This window comes from Callorhinchus milii, unplaced genomic scaffold (genome assembly GCF_018977255.1).
Source record: "Callorhinchus milii isolate IMCB2004 unplaced genomic scaffold, IMCB_Cmil_1.0 Scaffold1, whole genome shotgun sequence".
In the NCBI taxonomy this organism is placed as follows: domain Eukaryota; kingdom Metazoa; phylum Chordata; class Chondrichthyes; order Chimaeriformes; family Callorhinchidae; genus Callorhinchus; species Callorhinchus milii.
This window is the reverse complement of record NW_024704742.1, coordinates 122,253,003-122,267,388: the sequence shown is the minus strand read 5'-3', so window position 1 is coordinate 122,267,388 and position 14,386 is coordinate 122,253,003. Positions and strand designations below refer to the sequence as shown.

The 14,386-nt window shown below is 46.5% G+C and overlaps 1 protein-coding gene across 3 annotated transcripts in view; it reads right to left on the bottom strand.

Moving 5' to 3' along the window:
- pde4d (phosphodiesterase 4D, cAMP-specific) overlaps positions 1 to 14,386 on the bottom strand; it is a 360,576-nt gene that overhangs the window by 143,622 nt on the left and 202,568 nt on the right. Inside the window, exon 1 of one of the 3 annotated variants that reach the window (XM_042335145.1) lies at positions 6,128 to 6,163. The exons of the other annotated variants lie outside the window; for them this stretch is intronic. The gene's annotated coding sequence lies outside the window, so the exon portion shown is untranslated. Of the gene's footprint in view, positions 1 to 6,127; positions 6,164 to 14,386 lie in introns of those variants that run through there. 3 annotated transcript variants of the gene reach the window in all.

Here is a 14,386-nt window from a genome sequence, read left to right as displayed (position 1 = left end):
GCGCCTTTCACGAACATCTCGGAGCACTTCACAGTGGCAGGGGTAGACGTTAAGCAACAGAGACAAGGGAAGGGGGAGGTAACACTAGGTGTGATCTTGAAGTGGGATTTAAAGACTGATAGAGAGGGAACGAGGTGGAAGGGTAGAGACAGGATGTTCCAGAGGTTAGGGGCATAGTGACGGAGTAGGTTCTCCTAACTACTTTGGTTGCAATCTGCTGGTGTGAAAAGGATTTTTATACAAAAAGCAACCCCGTTATAATGCTGTGATCTGGATCTATACGATCAGATCCCCTGGTCAAACACAAAGCAACGAATGGCACAGTGATGCCACTTTCAGTCAGCGGTGACCTGATGAGCCGAAAGGTGTCTATTTTTCAACACTGGAAGCCATCAAGTCCCTGCTGGAAGTGTACCGCATTTTTGTTAACCAAGGCTCCACAGGATCACTGTGTTAAAAAAACAAACTCCTGTGTTAGCAAAGCGCTTTATAATGAGGTTGCCCTGAATCAGTGCAATTGCTGGTTCAATCCCGAGTGGTGACTGATCTGTGAAATGTGCTTTTTTTTTAATGATATTAAATGGGAATTGCATTTATCGCTCTTTCAGTAACAACTATACTAATAAATGGAACATTTGATAAATTTGGGGTTTGCTCAAAATGACTCATCCTGCACTAAGAACCTATTTCAGCCCGACTCAAAATTAACAAGAATAGTTTGGCATTGGCATCTTCTGAGTATTTTGATGGTATCCCCCAACTCAGAGGCCTGAAATTGGGCCCCAAATTTCTCTATGGTGTCAACCTTAAAGTCTATCTCTTGCAATGAAATAGTGTGCAGAATTTTGGAAAATTCTTACATTCAGTCTCAATCTGAAAGTTGCTTTACTACATTTCTAAGATCCAGATTCTGAAGGCAGCTGCTGATATTGGTCAAAACATCAAAGACACTCTGGGCATAGAATAATAATAAATAATCCTTGTCACGTCATCCGAATTCTCAAAGGGGTTCATAGGATTTTTATGATGTCATTGTCGGCAAATGTGGTCGACAATTTGTGTAGAGCAATTTCCCAGAAACAGCCTTTGAAGTGAATGACCCACTTTTATCTGCAGAATTGGCGGCCAGGAAACTGTAAAATTCTCTTTTCTACGTAAATCCTGCCATGGGATGTTTAGCAGAATGCAAACTACTGCAGTTGCTGGAAATCTGTAAACAAAAATACTGGGAACACTCAGCAAATCAGGCAGCATCTATGGAGAAAGGAAAGTGAGTCAACGTTTCGGGTCCATGACCCTGGAGTTCTGATAAAGGGTCGTGGACCCAAAAGGTGGACTCACTTTCCTTTCTCCATAGATGCTGTCTGACCTGCTGAGTGTTCCCAGCGACTTTGTTTTTTGTTATGGGATCTTTAACGTTCATTTGAATATGCAGACGAGGCCTTGGTTTGTCTCATCCGAAGGACAATACCTCCAACAACGCAGCACACCTCCAGTACAGTGGATTGTCAACCGAGGTTTTTAGCATCCCAAAGAGCATATTGTTTGTTGCCCAATAGGCAAGCGTGTTTCAAACAACAGCAGCTGTTAAGCACTTGCATTGGTTCCACCATTTATATGTAATTATATAACAGATGACTGCATATTTTGATCTCCCTTGAAAAATTGTAAAAACAAATCTGTTAAACACGATACTGTTATAATGAAATATGTGATAACAGTACTAATCTTTAAAGACTTGGTATCACCATATTAGGGTGTCTGACAAGCTGAATTCTTGGATGTGGCTGCTCTGAACAACTTGCTCTTCAGCCACTGCGATGACCAGTATGTGTATACGACAGCGCACAGTGCAAACATCTATTTAAGTATATGAACATCCGTAGATTCCGCTACACGCTGATCATCGCTTTAAAAAATCCCACTGGTTCAAAAAATCAAACAAGGTTCTATCAATAATAATAATATACATAATAATCCTTGCATTTGATATAGCGCTTTTCACACCTTCTAGACGTCTCAAAGCACTTCACAGAATATGCTGTAAAGTGAATTGACTGTATATTTGTGAGCGAAAACCAAGTGGTGTTTACACATGGCTTACAGGACTCACAATGATAACCCCAATATTACAAAGTCGACACTGCAACTTTCATATGAAATTTTACTTCATGCCACTTCATTTTCGAACTGTAATCAAAAGAAAATTAATATGTAATACAAAATAACTTACTCAATTGTTACATCAAGTTTTGCCTGATACAAATGTTTATCTCTTGCTGTAATAATAAAATGTTTGTATTTGATATAGCGTCTTATCATGTCGTTGAGATGTCTCAAAGTGCTTCACAAAATATATTGCAAAGTGTATTTTGTGGGTGAAACGTTGCAGCCAATTGCGCGCAATTGATTAATTAATTAAATTGATTTATGTAATTAAAGAGCCTCCAGTTTGAGATGTTAAGAAACATGCAAAAAGGAAAGGTTTTGTTTGTTGATTGTGGACTATGCACTCACTCTCTGGGGTACACATCCTGCTTGCTTATGGACTGAAACACAATCAGGAATGGGCACTTTCCATTCTATTTTTTTCCTTTTCTTTCTCCAGACTTAACACCCCAGAGTTGTCTCAACCCAAAAGAGACCCTGCTTAATTACCTTATCCCTCCAAAGCCAGACACCTATTGCAGGAAACCATCAATTCACTGTTCATCAGTAAGTATGATGGCAATTTTTGAAAGTTTGAAACTTCCTGGAGAGTCCATTGCGCCATCTTTAAGGCTTTTAATATCTTGTCTGTCTGGCTCAGTCAGTAACATTCTTTCCTACAGGTCAGATGCTTGTAGGTTTGAGAACACACCAGAACTTGAGTTCATAAATTGCATTGACACTCCAGTACAACTATAATACTGTTTGGAGTTACTGTTCTAATCAAAGTTTAAACTGAGATCTTGTTGCCCTGTTCTGGCAGTCCAAGTACATGTTAAAGGATCTCCAAAGAGAATGCATGGAGTCCTCTCGGTGATCTGGCCAATTGTTCTTCTTCATCCAAATGAATACATTAAATAACAAATGAATTGGTCACTGGACTTCAAAGTCACTCAGTGGGGTGCTCTAGCAGCTTCATCAGTAAACAAACCTGCAGCATAAACAGTAACTCAAGGTATAATCACATTTCTCGTTTCTCTTTACAACATTTTAAAAATGTTAATGTTTTTTTCTTTACTCACAAATTCCTGTACTATTGGTAAGATCTGCTGTACGAAGAGGGTTTGGTAGTGTGACACTGAGCCTTGTACAGTTCAGGATATAGAATTCAGACATGGCAACATGCTAAGGCGCTATATCAAATGCAAGAATTATTATCACAGAATAATTGGGACAGGGTAAGGCTGGAAGGAGTCGATGGATACAAATCCAAGCTTGAAATAAGCAGGGCTATGAATTTTGTTTGCAGCAACTATTGTAAGTGCATATAAAAGGGTGAAAGTACTGAAAAAAGTCAAATTACTACCTTGTAATTCAGTTCTGACATGCGGGGTGTCACAATATGTCAGAAGTAAGCAAACTGCACGTTATGATGGTGAGCATTAAAGACCAGAAGGGTCCCAGTTTCACTGCAGTGGGAAAACAAGTTATCTCAGGTTAGGATGGAGAAAAGTAATTGAGGGTTCCTCCTCCTGATTATCCAGTGATTCATGCTGGAATGTGCACGTGTGTGGATGTCAGATGATGACAATATAAAGACCAGCTGTAAAGCCAGCCATACTCGAATACTGTACAGCCTTCCTCACTCACCATCCATGTTCACACACGTGAAGAAAATACACTTGTGTGAAGTACAGCAAGTATCCATGGAACTAAATCCATGAAAAATAGGAACAAAAATACTGCACAAACTACCTCAATAATGTAATACATCTGTATTATAAAGAGTGTCTGTGTGAACATTAAATTATTTGTTTCAAGTATACAAAAAAAAGAACCAAATGACCTGCAAGATCAGCAATAGGCTTGTTGGCTTTGTACCCAGTGCCAGATTTTGCATACGCAGAGAATTCAGCGCAAGATGTGAAAATAAATCCAAACAATATCTTTTCAAAAATTAGCAAATCCATGAATGTGTCAATTTTCAAATACAGAGTATCCTACTGGAAATCACCAGCACATTAAAGAAACCAGCATTTTGCATCCGAAAGAACTAAAACCCATGAATATTAAGAGGCTAAGACTGACCCAGCACAGAAAACCAATGACCTTAGGCACAAGACTATATATAGGAACATCATTATATGGCTCACTGCTTTAACACTATAACTGCATTTGCCGAAACAAACCCTTCACTGTATAGAGTACTACTGTCTAATAAAAAATCATTGTGTGATGGGATTTTCAAAAGCAAAACACAGGAATGATCATATTTTCTCGGCAGTATTCTGAAACGGGCTTTAAGATTTTGCAAACAAACTCTTCTTTGGATTTTTAGACTTGTACACTAATCGCTTTTAATAACAATAATAATAATCCTTGCATTTGATATAGGGCTTTATCACATCTTTGAGACATCTCAAAGCACTTCACAGAATATACTGTAAAGTGAATTGACTGTATATTTTGTGGGCGAAACGTGGCAGCCAATTGCACACAGTAGAGTCCCACAAACTGTCATGAATTGAATTTTTTTCTTTGAAGGAATTATTACCCCCGAAAAATGATCCGCCAATCGACTAACAACCAGGTTCCTGCTTTACTGCTAGGTAAACAGAGGCGCGTGGAGTAAGGAAACCTGCCCAAGGTTTCGCTCTGCTGGGAATCAAACCAAAGTCTCTCACTTGCGAGGCGAGAGCTCCAACCACTGAGCTACAGGGCTCCACATCTAGTTTGGATCATTCAAGGGTGGCCTTGCTGTTGTATTTTTATTTCCGCGACTTTATGATCTTCTATTTATTACTTAATATTAGATTTATTTCTTTTATTATTGCAGTATTTGTCATTTCACTGCTCTGCGTGTACAGTAACAGAGGGTGTGAATGGGAACACACAACTTGGGTTACACACATACACACGAAATGCAGCTGCGAGTCCAGCAACAACACAACACAGTCCTGACAGTCACACACAGAGCAAACATCGCGACCACCCTGAGCAGCCCTCCCACCTTGAGCAGCCCCCCCACCCTCCCACCCTGGGCAGCCCCCCCCACCCTCCCACCCTGGGCAGCCCCCCCCACCCTCCCATCTTGAGCAGACCGCCCCACCCTCCCACCCTGGGCAGCCCCCTCCACCCTCCCACCTTGAGCAGACCGCCCCCACCCTCCCACCCTGAGCAGCCCCCCCACCCTCCGCAGCCCCCCTACCCTCCCACCCTGTGCAGCCCCCCCTACCCTCCCACCCTGGGCAGCCCCCCCTACCCTCCCACCCTGGGCAGCCCCCCCTACCCTCCCACCCTGGGCAGCCCCCCTACCCTCCCACCCTGGGCAGCCCCCTCCACCCTCCCACCATGAGCAGACCGCCCCCACCCTCCCACCCTGAGCAGCCCCCCACCCTCCGCAGCCCCCCTACCCTCCCACCCTGGGCAGCCCCCCACCCTCCCACCCTGAGCAGCCCCCCCACCCTACGCAGCCCCCCCTACCCTCCCACCCTGAGCAGCCCCCCACCATCCGCAGCCCCCCTATCCTCCCACCCTGGGCAGCCCCCACCCTCCACCCTGAGCAGCCCCCCCACCCTGAGCAGCCCCCCCCACCCTGAGCAGCCCCCCCTACCCTCCCACCCTGGGCAGCCCCCCACCCTCCCACCCTGAGCAGCCCCCCCACCCTACCACCCTGGGCAGCCCCCCCTACCCTCCCACCCTGGGCAGCCCCACCCTCAGCACCCCCCCCCCACCCTGAGCAGCCCCCCACCCTCAGCAGCACCCCCCCCCCCCGGGCTGCCCCCACCCCCACCCTGGGCAGCCCCCCCACCCTGGGGAGCCCCCCACCCTCAGCAGCCCCCCCCCCCCGGGCTGCCCCCCCCCCCGGGCTGCCCCCCCCCCGGGCTGCCCCTGGCGGCAGAGTAAAGAGAAGTGAAGAGCCGGTGTCGGACAGCGCTGTTACACAGAGAGAGAGAGGGGGTAACGGGGTGTTTTTTACCCGAGGTTTTCCGAGGTCCTGAGAGAGCTGGTGGACCGCGATCGCGGTTTCATCACAATGTGGTGGCTCATGGTGATGGTGATGGTGATGGCTCTCTGTCTCTCTCACTCTCACATCCACATCCACCAAAGCCTCCGCTCTCCGCAAACCCGCAGCCGCTACATTGTATCTGGAGCCGTCAGTCCGCTCCGCTCCGCTCCGCTGTGGCTGTGGCTCCGCTCGGGTTGGGCTGCAATGCACAGCTCTCCCCCCACACCTCCCGCCGCCACAGACTTGTTTCTTCACTCGAGCGTGAACTTTACTTCACTGCCACCGTCAAACTGTTGGGAAGTGACGGCCACAACCTGCAGCCCCGGGGAGGGGGGGGGGGGGGGGGGGGCTGGGTGCGGGGGGGGGTGGGTGCTGGGGGAGGGTTGGGAGCTGGATGCTGGGGTGGGTGGGTGCTGGGGGGGGGGGTGCTGGGGGGGGGGTGCTGGGGTGCTGGTGGGTGCTGGGGGGGGTGCTGGTGGGTGGGGGGGTGCTGGGGTGCTGGGGGGGTGCTGGGGGTGGGGGTGCTGGGGGGGGGGTGCTGGGGGGGGTACTGGGGGTTGGGGGGGTGCTGGGGAGGGGGGGTGCTGGGGGGGGGTGCTGGGGGGGGGGGGTGGGTGGGTGCTGGGGGAGGGGGTGGGTGCTGGGGGGTGCTGGGGGGGTGCTGGGGGTGGGGGGGTGGGTGGGTGCTGGGGGGGGGGGGTGCTGGGGGTGGGGGGGGGGGGGGGTGCTGGGGTGGTGCTGGGGCTGACTATCTGAGAGCCTCTGCAGATCGCTGGCTTCAGGGTAAGTCGCACATGTCTGGTGGTCAGGAGGCACCGCTGCCTTTTTGCATCGACAAAGATCCACGTGAGTCAACCCCAGGTCCCTCTCTGTGTGTCTCTGTGTCTCTGTGTGTGTGTGTGTCTGTGTGTGTCTCTGTGTGTCTCTGTGTGTGTGTGTCTGTGTCTCTGTGTGTGTGTGTGTGTGTCTCTGTGTGTGTGTGCCTCTCTGTGTCTGTGTGTGTGGGTGTGTGTGTGTGTGTGTGTGTGCCTCTCTGGGTCTCTCTGTGTGTGTGTGTGTGTCTCTGTGTCTGTGTCTGTGTGTGTGTGTGTGTCTCTGTGTCTGTGTGTGTGTGTGTGAGTGTGTCACTGTCTGTCTGTCTCTCCGCAAAATAAAAAGGATCACATTGTGTTCAGCTCAGGACTCGCTCCTTACAAGTCACTGCAACACCATCGGCAGCAGAGACACAGAGAGAGAGAGAGGTGCGGGGGGGGTCCCGGCATTGGGGAGGGTGTCCCGGCACTGGGGGAGGGGGGTCCCGGCACTGGGAGTGGGGGGGCGTCCCGGCACTGGGGGGGGGAGGGGGGTCCCGGCACTGGGGGGGGGGGGGGGGGGGGGGGGGTCCCGGCACTGGGGGGAGGGGGGTCCCGGCACTGGGGGGGAGGGGGTCCCGGCACTGGGGGGGGGGGGGGGTCCCGGCACTGGGGGGGGGGGTCCCGGCACTGGGGGGGGGGGTCCCGGCACTGGGGGGGAGGGGGGTCCCGGCACTGGGGGGGAGGGGGGGTCCCGGCACTGGGGGGGGGGGGGGGGGTCCCGGCACTGGGGGGGGGAGGGGGGTCCCGGCACTGGGGGGGGGAGGGGGGTCCCGGCACTGGGGGGGGAGGGGGGTCCCGGCACTGGAATCGCTGCCTCTCCTCTCCTCTCCTCTGATGGTATCTCCAGACTATGGCAGACTGTTCTCCGAGGCTCCGGCACAGTGGGAGCCGCACAGCCCCTCGCCCACCCCCGCATCAAGTCCTCTCCATTCCTCTCTCCCCCTTTGACGCAAAAAGCGGCCAAGAAATGTCAACCGCAAAGATTGTTTTGATCCGAATCCACTGGAAGTGAAATGAACGCGTGTGACCAACTGCGTCAAAACCCGTGTACGGGGCGAGTTGGCTCTCACTGCCTGTGCCCTGCTCGCCCACACTGGCCCTCCTTGTTGTCCCCAGGCGGCTTCCAAGTGGCTTCTTCTTTGGCATTCACCGGTGAGTGCAAGTGAGTGTCATCCACGACCGTTTGCGGGGCATTGGTGCGCACGAATGGGCCGCCTTGTCCCGACACTCAGTCACTACAACCACTCGAGTTCACTCCACTTGGCAATAAAATCCAGTGAAGCGCTTTCAAGACTTCCGCCCTATCTCGAAGGCGCTTCAAAATGCAAAGATTATTATTGAGGCCGCAAGGCTTCAGCGCTCTACTTTATTTTTTAAGAAGAAGGATAATGTTACTAAGCAATTCTTTTTCTCAGCCTTAAACCTTTCAGAAATGATCTGCCCCGGATTGACTGAATTATAACTTTATGGTAAATCCTGTCAAGTCAAGAGTTATAATAAAAATAATCCTTGCATTTGATGTAACGCCTTAGCACGACAATGAATTATGAACTGAATGATTACTGTTCATATACATAAATAATAGCGTCAGATAGGAAGACAAAATGTCCCATCATTTAATGTAAGACAGATGAGATCACAGCACTTTAACTTTAAGATTTGGGACACAAAGTACACACTATCCATTGTTATCTCCCAGGATGGTCCCATGTTTCTTCCTACAATAAGTACATTATTCGGATTTGCAATTCATTCTAAAACAATCAAAAAGTGAGATAGTTTTAGATAGTTTTTTTTGTCAGACGGGTTCCGATTCATGCGGAAACCCATCACCGTGCAGACGAGTGTCCAAACCAGACTGAGAGATCCACATATATACAACACCCTCGTGTGAAAAATTCCCTGTGGCAAGGAAATCATCTCAGGTTACAGAAAACAATCAAGAGACCAAAGCCACTTCTGGAAGTGCATGTTATTATTATTATACCCGATGACATACTCCAATATTAAGTATTATAACAACTTGCACTTATATAGCGCTCTCCACGCAGGATAGCACTTTACATAGAATTATATAGAATGTTACAGTATAGAAGCAGGCTATTCGGTTCAACTAGTTTGTGCCAATGTTTATGCACCACACAAACCTCCTATATTAGAAATTATATTAGAAAGCATTTTTAACTGGCAGCAATTTTCAAATAAATGAACTGGAATAATAATTAACAGTGGACACTTTTTTGATTAATGTCGTTAATTTTCACCTGCTGTCTGTTGGATATATTTTTGCATTCCTGTGAATATTTTTGAGTAAATTAATGGGAAGGAAGAATAAATAACAAGATTGCCTCTAGACAGGTGAGTGTTAACAAATTTGCATCTATTTCAAATAATTAGAAATCCAAAAAGCCCACAAGAGAAAATTCAAAAAGGAATATATATTTGATTTAGTTTTCAGTGTGGTAGTTTTTATTGATAGTTGCACTAAGGAAGAATAATTAATAATCCTTAGATTTGATAAAACACCTCTCATGTCAGAAGGACGTCTCAAAGCATTTCACAAAACATACTGTAAAGTGCAATCACCCTCAAAATATAGTCAATTCACTTTACAGTATATTCTGTGAAGCACTTTGAGATGTCTCGAAGATGTGATAAGACGCCTGAATTGTGTTAGGTACAGTGAGTATACCTGAATTAGGTCCTTTCTTAAATGTTTCTTCTCTAGCGAAAAAGGTCTAACCTATCCAGTCTATCCTAATAGCAGTAACCTGCCAGCCCTGGCATAGTTCTTAGTAAAACTCTGTACTTTTCCCATTGCTGCTACATCCTTCTCGTAGTGTGGAGACCAGAATGGCACACAGTATTCCAATTGTGGTCTAACCAAACTCTTTTCAAATCATGTGATCTTTAATTTCCACCTGAATAGACAGGCTGGACCTCAGTTTAATGTCTCATCCAAGATAGCATCTTCAATAATATAGCACTCAGCAGCATGCATTGGAATGACAGCCCACAGTTCAAAGTCCTGAAGTGGGGCTTGAAGTTACAGCTCAGAAGCATCAGTGCTAACAACTGAGCTAGGCTCATAGAATTATACAGCACAGAAGGTGACCATTCGGCCCATTGTGTCTGTGCCGGCTATTTGAAAAGATCTATCCAAATCAATCCCACAACTCCACTCTCTCCCCATAGCCCTACAACAACAACAACAAGATTACATTTGTATAGCGCCTTTCACATCAGGAGGACGTCCCAAGGTGCTGGACAGTGTACAGCATTTCAGACCGAGTTGGGGTCAGGAGAGAGAAGGGAGGGGAAGGGGGGTGTCCGATGGCATGGTCGAAGGAGGGCTTTCAGGCGGGACTTGAAGGAGGCGGCGAGGCGGAATGATTGGGGGATGGAATTCCAGAGGTTGGGGGCAGAGTGGCTGAACGCTCTCCCGCCAATGGTGGGGTGGGTGGGTCAGGGGACATGGAGCAGACCAGAGCCGGCTGAGCGGAGGGAGCGGGCGGGTTGGTAGGGGGTTACGAGGGTGAGAATGGAGATGGGGTCACGGAGTTTGGTGCGGGAGAGGACACGGGCTGCAGAATACTGGATTATTTGCAGCCTGTGGAGGGAGGAGTTGGGAAGGCCGACAAGCAGGGCGTTTGCATAGTCGAGCCTGGAGGTTATGAAGACATGAACAAGAGTTTCAGTAGCCTGAGGGGTGAGGTAGTGGTGGAGTCGGGTGCTGTTACGGAGATGAGGGAAGGCAGAATGGGTCATGGCTTGGATGTGAGGGAGAAAAGATAGTTAAGGGTCGAACAAGACACCGAGGTTCCTGACTGACTTGGTGAGTTGTAGTGTGCAGCCATGGAGGTTGATGCTGCCAGAGCCTGAAGTGCAGAGGCACTGGCGTGAACCAATCAGGAGGGCCTCAGTCTTGTTCACATTCAACTGTAGGAAATTTGCCCTCATCCAGGACTTGATGACCGAACAGGCTGTCTGTCAGGACAGCAGTACAAACTTGTCCTCCCCAAATAATTATCTACTCGTAGACAGGAAATTTAGAGAATAGGGTCAAAAGAGGGCAGACATGAACTACAGCTTTTTCAATCTCATTTGTTTTTGAGATTCCTGGCCCAGGCTAGTGATGTGAGTGATCCGTTTCCTCCTATCCCTAGAAACCTCAGAGCAGTAAACAACATGAGTAATAAGCATCAATTTCTCAAAGTGTAACTTATAGGACCATAATTGTAGAAGCATAGAAGCTATCGTACTGCTCCTCTCACATTATTCACGCAGCACGGAAGAAATTCCATCCTAGTTGGTCTACAAATACACAGTCACTACACTTTACAGTTAAATCCTGTGAAGGATTTTGAGAGGTTTCAACGACATAAGACAGTCACAATATCAAATGCAATGATCCATGATCATTTTATTACAATGTGGTTACAATGCTTATCCCTGGGACCGGGGTCCTGGACATGATGAAGTGAGGCGCAGTGCTTTACTCTTGTTATACTTTGGATGGGAAGTGGCCAGCAATTGGTCATTCACCTCATTGTGCAGTCCTGTAGCTCAGTGGTTAGAGCACTCGCTTTGCAAGCGAGAGACCTGAGTTCAATTCCAGGCAGGGCGAAACCTTGGGCAAGTTTCCTTACTCCACACACCTAATGATAATCCCTCCAAAACCAAAAATAAATTGGTCATTTTCAATCTACGACTGTTTGTGGCACATTGCTGTGCGCAATTGGCTGCCGCGTTCGCCCACAAATATATAGTCAATTCACTTTACAGTGTGTTCTGTGAAGCACTTTGGGACGTCCTCCCGACGTGAAAAGCGCTATATCAAATGCAAGGATTATTATTATTATTATTACTATTGCTGTTTTGGGGGACTTTGCTTGGGCAAATGGCTGCCAAGATTGCCTTCAAAAATACTTTACTGGTCTGTTTAGAGTTCTATCTGCACAAGAGAGTTTAATAAACCACAGGGAGTGGCGGTAGTTTGGTACATAGGAAACGTCTGTTGTTGGTTTAAAAGCAGAATGATCTCTGCTATCAGTTTGATCACAACGCTGCTAATTGATTGCTCTTATTAAGTGTATATATTACAGTGTAATGTGAGTTCAGGGATGGACTGACTCTGCTCCTCTTAGCAAAAAAAAATTAAAAATGCTGATCTCCTGGGACTCAGCCTGGCAACCGCAAGAACATTCACATTCAAACTACTCATTAGGAAATAGATTCAGGCATTCAGTACAGAACTCATCTCCAAAATCAGCGATAAACCAGAGCTGGAATCATCACAATAATGATCTTTGAGATATCTTGAGCATGTGATAAGGCACTAAATCAAATGTAAGGCTTATTATTATTATTACTTACTCTTAAGCAACGGTAACAGTTTGCACATTAGGGGAAAATTAATCAGATGCTGACAGTTATTACCAAGATTGTTCAAAGTTTAAATCAGTGATTTTTATTCCCAGTTTAGTTTTCGATAAAACAACCTCCACTCATACTAGTTTTATTTTAATCTTGTCACTTGATAAATTAATTGTACTTTAAACAGTTAGCGAGGAGCAATACTGGAGTGCTTGGAAGACTTTTTTCTTGTCTATTAGCTACAAGGATTTTGCAGAGGTTTTGGTTAACACCGACACAATTAAGGAGACATTTCTATTTTTAATCCGTCTGTCTGAATATCTTCCTGTTCAAGTGCATCTGCAGCCAGAGTGATGAGGGTTTAGAATGGAATTTATTCAGCAGAGACTTTACAATGAAAGGAAAAAAAAATGAGATATAAAATAATGTCACTGCAGATCCTCTGTTGTGCACTAGAGAACAACCATTTTTCACTACCAAAGCTTTGCCACTTTTCAGAGAAAGTGTCTGCAGACAGGATCATATTGTGTACTGACTCTTGATGCAATGCTTTAGTTACTTAGTTACTTAGTTACTTATTTACATATCATCGCTAATGATGTTTTGCTCATCAGCCACTTAGTGTATAGTTTTGTTGCCATTTAGTTTTGTTTGAGCACTCTGGGACTCTACCCCATGTGAAGGGTGCTATATAAATACAAGTTGTTGTTGTTGTAGTAGAGTATTCTTGGACTGTTAAGTCATGTTATAAGAAAGTTACCAGGTTTTGCTGCAATTTTCATTGATACAGTGGTGACAGGTTATAATTGTACTCTGAACATTGATACTGAAGAAGTGAAATCCATTTGATGACATTCAGTTTTGTTTAGTTGAGTACCTTATCTCTACAGTGAAAGCTAGATTTTTAATCCTTTAGTGTGAAGTGGTTGACAAGAGTTTGAAATCCTGCCTTCTGTTTTGCACACTGAAAATGAGATACAGATCTATAAAGAAGTAGACAACAGATATGAAATATCACTACAATTTTCAGTAAATCTGAAACCAGATCAAGGCAGATAGTATCACCATGGTGAGTTGTTAATCTCTGGCTTGCCTTTAGAAAAGGAAATACTGGCTTGGCAGCAATGCTTTGTAGAATCGTAGAATGTCACAACATTGAAGAAGGTCATTCAAATTATTGTGTTAGCTCCCTGTTCGATCAGTTCACTGTAATACTATTCTTTTGCTCATTCCCCTTATTCTTCAGTGTTTTTTTGGACCAAGCAGCTATTTGGACCATCTGCTATTGATCTATTGAGGGCTCAAGCACATGCTCACAGGGTGTCAAATGACCAACTATTGTTAGGGTGTGGGGGGAGAAAGGTAAGTGGAATCTGATGTGCTTGGCAGGAGAATCTTGGAATTGAGTCAAGCCTCTGTGGCAATCTCGGTAGTTCAGTTTTTGAGCCAGGCAAGTCCACAGTACTCCTGGGGCATTGCTGATCACATCCCAGTCAGCCTGGCTCATCAGTAGGACAGACCAGTGACTGAGAACAGGGATTCTTTCCACTCAGCTCCTGTTGCCCTGCAAGCCAAAGCCCTAATGGTTAGGATAATAATAATAATAATAATAATAATAATAATCCTTGCATTTGATATAGCGCTTTTCACGTCAGGAGGACGTCCCAAAGCGCTTCACAGAACACACTGTAAAGTGAATTGACTGTATATTTGTGGGCGAACGCGGCAGCCAATTGCGCACAGCAATGTCCCACAAACAGTCGTAGATTGAAAATGACCAATTTAATTATTGTTTTGGGTTTTTTGGAGGGATTATTATTAGGCGTGTGGAGTAAGGAAACTTGCCCAAGGTTTCGCCCTGCCTGGAATTGAACTCAGATCTCTCACTTGCAAAGCGAGTGCTCTAACCACTGAGCTAGGATGGTCCCAACTGGAGAAACAGTGGGAATAATTGCAAGCTACAAGGTTTTAGTTCGTCAAACTCTGGCAATAGCCCAAA